This window comes from Pyxicephalus adspersus, chromosome 1 (assembly GCF_032062135.1).
Source record: "Pyxicephalus adspersus chromosome 1, UCB_Pads_2.0, whole genome shotgun sequence".
NCBI classification, from domain to species: Eukaryota; Metazoa; Chordata; class Amphibia; order Anura; family Pyxicephalidae; genus Pyxicephalus; species Pyxicephalus adspersus.
The window spans coordinates 139,524,461-139,530,764 of NC_092858.1; positions in this window are offsets into that span (position 1 = coordinate 139,524,461).

A 6,304-nucleotide genomic window follows, 5' to 3' on the forward strand; every position below is an offset into this window, starting at 1 on the left:
AATGGGCAAAAGGTAAATGTATGCGTATTACAGACCTCAAAACACATGCTACCACAACTTAAAAAGTCAGATCACTAAATGTCACGCCAATGTTACTGATCAGCATTTACATGATGTATATGTGTACATAGAAGGGACAACATGCTAATACAGGGCTACTAGTTATACATTACTGATATGTTCATATAAAGGAAATATAAATGACATTTTCAAATGTTAATGTAAAGCTACAAAACAGACATTATACTAATTCCACCGAGCATTAGGTATTCCTAAACTTGTAACAAAACTCCAATAGACTTTTAAAACAGTTGTAATACATTTTTTTTTTAAATTCAGATCGAAGGGCAACAGCAGACACAGAAGAATTAATGAATTGTGTGTGACCATGTGCTGCAGTTAGGTTTTAAACATGAAAAAGTGCATACTTCTTTTTGTGTGCTGCTCTGCGGTAAGTAGATCATTCAGGACAAATTGACTGCCTGACCCTATCACACCACAACACAAATCTGTGTGGCCATACTATCAACGTCACATAGATGTAAACGCAGCCTTGGAGTAGAGCAAGTATGAAATTTATGTGCAAAACATTATCTGAATTTTGCTAATGCATAGCACTTTTTGCCAGTTGTAGAAGTCACAAAGGACAGGTTTGTTTGTTTGAGTTGCCAACATCTGCAGATTGACAGTAATTGGTTAATGTTCTCCAAATTTGTAATGAATGTAGTAGTGGTGGGTAGATAGAAAATGATCTAACAGCTGGAATATATTATTTCTTTCTATGTGCATTCATACACATACCCACAAAGTAGAAAATATACCTTAGCTAGTGTTCTAATAAATAATTTGCAGCCAGATATGTGAGTTCTCCAAGGGCCCTTGGGTAGGACTGCAGACTATTGTCATATTCTGAGAAACCTCCTCAGAATGCAATGTGTAGAGGAAACATTTGTTTGGAAAGAGGTTGGTATATGAAGCCTGCTTCTCCACTAGCCTGAGTTTAAAGCAAATCTTTTACTGCACATTGTTAAAAAATGATATAGCTGACTTGGTTGCATATGATATGGCTTGTCCGGTTGGTGTTTTGATCATCTGTTCTGAATCACTGACCCAGATTGAGTATACAGCACAGGTGTTCTGATACTTACCAAAAGATCAGCTTTGTATCCAGCCAATTAGCAGACTTTAGAATGAGTTCAGCAATGGCAGCTTACATACTCTTTTAGTAGAAGGTCCACTTTAAATAGAAAATAAGTATGCTATATAAGGACAAGGAGACAGCTGTACAAGTTGAATGCCAGGATGAGAATTAGAACCAGTGAAGGTAATGTGTTGTCGTTTGTGTAAACTGAGTGAACAATTGTCATGTCTGACAGTATACTTAGTTACTGTCATGTCTGACAGTATATTTCAGTTACAGTTAAAAGTAGTATATTGGCCTACATCAAGCAACTCCAGGGTCCATAACAGTCACATGCTTTACTATGGCAGGTAGGCTACCAGTTTTTTCACGGTAACTGCTAGGAAAGCTTTTGAAAAATTACAATAAAACAATTCTGGAAAAGTTTGGGAAAAGTACCTATTCATGCTGTGCTACAAAGCAGCCAACTAAAACCCAAATGCAAGTAAATGATCCTACATAAGGAGCCAAAGGCTTCACGTATCATAATGGCAGTATTCCTCCCAATTTGTAGAGCTAATCCCCTGTGTACATAAAGACAGCAGAGATTGTATGTATGATATCCTGTTTTAGAAGGAATGGATCATACTGTGCTACAGGCAGAATATACAGGGCAAATAAATAGAAAGGGATAATTTCAAGGTGACTGATACTCTCCATGTGTGTGCAGCATACTCATGTACCAGATGTATATCTCATTGACCATTTCCTGAGTGTGTCATAAATGATTTTCTCTGCTGCTGGTTTAAGAGCTCCATTAGATTTCAGCATTTACAAAAGAAATAAAAAGAATATAAAGGATAGCAGACCTTACCTTGGCTAGACTAAAGCTGAGATAATAAACTAAAGTTGTTTTAGTACAATATAACTTATCAAATACAAATTAAGACGCACTGCTGTGCCAAAACCTCACGGCACTGATTAATTAATGTGATACAAACACACAGTAAAATGCTTATGGACAGCTTGGCTTTCCAGATATATGAGTAGCAGCCAAGATTATTTTCAATCTGGCGTGAACTAAAGAGCAAGAGTTTAGCAATGAAGTCATATGTACCAGTAGTCCCTATTTTTCCAGTATGACCTAGGAAAGCCAGAGGTGCACTAATGGCAGATCTCTGGGACCGTGGCACTCCTTTCACTTGCAGCTGAAGGAATACTGCTTACGATGTAGGAGGTTAGTTATTTTAGGATTCTGATCATGAATTGTGGGAAGAAAATGGTGAAGAAAATGATAAATGGACTACATTATTATTATTGGCTGAAGTTCTGCATATGTTGGACTGTTCCATGGTGGGAAACAGGTTGTGGTTCACCTATAGTCATAAGCTATAGACATTGACCCAAACAATATGGTCACAGATGTGAGTATTAATAATGCCTCTTCAAGCATATTCCCTGTATTACTATATGTGGCATATGTGTGGCAGGTACAGATTAAGCTCTGCACACAAGGAAGTATGGAAGCTGTCATTACTGACCTCTCCTTCTGAAAATACTAATTTCAATCCTTTCATGCTGACCTACTGGCTTGAATACTAGGAGTCAAACTAGCCCCTGACCTAAAACAGCAGTTAGTAGTCAACATTTTCACTTTACTCCGACATTACTAATTTGATCTTGTTCAGAGTACCCCCAAAAAATACACATTTATCCATTTATTCTCCATACTGGTTTATGTTAAAAGAAAACCAGTATTAGGAATATTTGGGTGGTTAGAAAATCCTAAAAAGATGACCCATAGAAAGCTGATCCAGGAACTATATGATACTTTTTTATTGAGAAGGACCTAATGTAGATCCAGAACATGCTAACAGGATAAAATCTCACTGCTGGTAAGAAAACACCATAAATCTGAGGCTAAGCAAAAGAAAGTCTGTTCAGTCTGTGGCTTAAAATGAGGATAATGATGATGATAATCATGCTCTTGTACCACCCAGGGATTTTTCTAAGGGTGGAGCTAAAAATGAAAAAAAAAAATGCAACAGTTGCCCTTTGTTTATGCACTGACTGACATTATTGGGTACACCTACTTGTGAACACAAATGGCAAAGCAGCAATTTATAAAACATAAAGAGAAGGCCAAACAAGTTGATTATGAAGTGTTTAAAGGGAAATGATTGCTGGTGAAAGATGATGACTGCAGAATCTATGGTTGGTCTGGCCATTCCCAGGTTGAATTTCCATTCGTTCAAGCAGCACATTCAGCTGCTTATAAACCTCAACTCCAGTACTTAAGGGGTGGCATCTGCATACATTAGTATCTCTCTAATTTCTCTAACAGACAACACTAAATTAAGTAATACATGGTTAACAAGAGTTAAAAAATGACCCCGGCATGTATGTGGCCCCCAAGGACTGGAGGTCAGGACTCATGGAATGGATCATTAATCTATACTGTACTTTTTTTCTGAATTAAAACAACCAAGAGTGATCAAAATCTAGCTTAGAATCTACAAAATCTCACCTATTGATGAGTTTTTGAGACCTCTTGATTAATTTCTATTTAAGGGTTTTGTTTTTTTTAATCAAGCAAAAGTATGGGTTAAGTAAGGTTGGTTCCTTCCATCCTTAGGTTGAGCCACCTCTAGTAAATATGTGATCAATGAATGTAAACAAGTAGATGAAAAGAAAGAGGTTTTAGGTTTAGGGTTCAATGCAAATAAGTAATTATGTATTTGTACATTAACAGTCCATACATAATAATAAAGTACATATATGTTCTAATGTAACCCAACACTTGTTCAAAATCACAAGGTTGGGATACTTATCCTAGACATTGGTTTTCTAACGACCATACATTAAATAATAAGTACAAAGTAAAGGACCTAGCTAGGTCACCTACATCTCAACGCGTTTCGCCAAATAGTGGCTTCCTCAGGGGTTTGTTGAAAATGACTCTATGGTCTATACATAGTGCAAGCAGAACATATACGGTATTATATTAGGGAACAGTATATGGATAATTTCAGTATGCATCAGATAATACATAGTAATTATAGAAACTTTTAAACAGATATTATGACTGGCCATGATAGATATTTACACATCTTAATACTGTTGATTAGTGCTGTTACAGTTCTAAAAACCATTGCTGACATTTATGTTATACCTCAGTTGTAACCTCTTAGTTGAACATATGCAATAAAAGATAGTAGCCTAAAGTGTAGTTATGGATACAGCTAGTTCATAGTTACATATCTGATGTTAGCCATAGTGCAGTATTGGTATTTGGGTGTTACCGGTAAATTAAGCAATATGTTTAAAAATGTATGAAATAAAAAATGTGTATAAAGGATGGCTTACTTACATTTGCTTAGGTGATAGAGGTCTAAAAGTTGGAAGAGTTTCAGTAAGAATGTTCTAGCTGCAGTTAATGCTAATAGAAAGGAATTGGGTATAAGTAAAAGTATAGTAATAGATTTTTATTTTAATTTTTGATCGGCAGTCAATATTTATATCAAACAAGCTGAATGAATTAAAGATTAGTAAAACTAAAATCAAGTCACGTATAGCTAGCTTAAGAAACTACTGACCTTTTTGAATTTGTGAGTACCAAAGATTTCTATAATGCACAAAGAAAAAAAAACAGTATCCAACTCTGTGGGGTCATATACTTTGTAAATGAGAGAAGTCAGAGAACAATAGCTGTTTTTAAAGACTATTATTATTAAATAGGATTTATATAGCACAGCCTTATTAAACAGCACTTTATTATGTCCATAGTCGTGTCACTAGCTGTCCCTCAACGGGGTTCACAATTTAATGTCCCTACCATAGTCATATGTCTTTAATACAGTCTAAAGAAATATTTGAGGGGAAGCCAATTACCTAACTGCATGTTTTTGGAGTGTGGGAGGAAACCAGAGTACCCAGAAGAAACCCACATTGGGGGAATCTGCAAACTCCATGCAGATAGTGTCCTGGCCGAGATTGGAACCTGGGACCTAGCACTGCAAAGGCCAAAGTGGTAACCACTGTGCTGCCCGAGTACCTTGATTTATAGCAATGGTATATAAAAGAGTTTCGCATCACATCTTGAAAAGTATGGGTTAGATCAGCAGAAAATCCTGCAAGGTCCCACTTTTTAGTTTTTATCATTGATTGTGTTTCTCCCTCCCATATCTCAAGAAAAGATTCACCCTTTCTTTTTTCAGCTGACTTGTTAAAAAGAGGTTCAGAACAGAAGTGAGTGGAAAACTTCCTGATCTTGTGACAACTGTCTAAGAAGGTATTTTCCTAACTTTAGACAGATGTTCTCTTACTTCCTTTTGTATCTACATTTTAGGAAGTGAGGAAATACCCCCAACAAGAAAGTTTATCTTGTATCATACCAGCAATAAAGACTACACCAAGACTTAGCACAATGTTAGTGAATCCCTTTCATCAGTGAATCAGGGTGATCCAGTGATCCAGCAAACCTGGGAATGGATCTGGTCCAGGATTGAAATAATTTGCTAACAAATAGCAAATGACTTCAAATTCATTCCAGGTTTGCTGGATCGCCATGCTTCACTGATGAGGTGTAACCTCTCCCACTTTGCAGAGCTTTAATAAATCAGGCTCAATGTGTAAAATAGCAACAGAAATAATATTCTTATATGCAGTGAAGAACTGAATTATGCAAGACCCATTAGGCATGCAAACTATTAATATTAACATAAAATAATTCACAACAAACATTATATATGACCCCTCGTGAACTGCATTATAGTCTGTACTTTGAAACTATTGACAAGGCCAGAAACATAATAAATAAATTTCCTTAATGACCTTGGACTTTAGTTGGTCAAGCTACAGCTGACATTAGGAGATTTTATCAGATAGCCTTGTCAATCCCTTCTGTATATCTTCCTTAGGGACATTTCAAGGCACACTCACAACCTTCACTACATCATTTCACTACTTAGTGCAAGGTTCAGAGGAACATAACACATGCCACATCCCACAGACAATATTCTCTGCACCACTTTTTAACTTTTAAAGAGAAAAAAGCTAAAGAGAGTTTAGCTTAAATTTATGAATAAAGGATAGAAAACATAGTTTTCCTTTTGTTTGTTCAGGAGGTCTCTTCATTTCTTGTCCAAGATCTTCAATGAGAAAAAAGGGGAAATCTCTACAAAA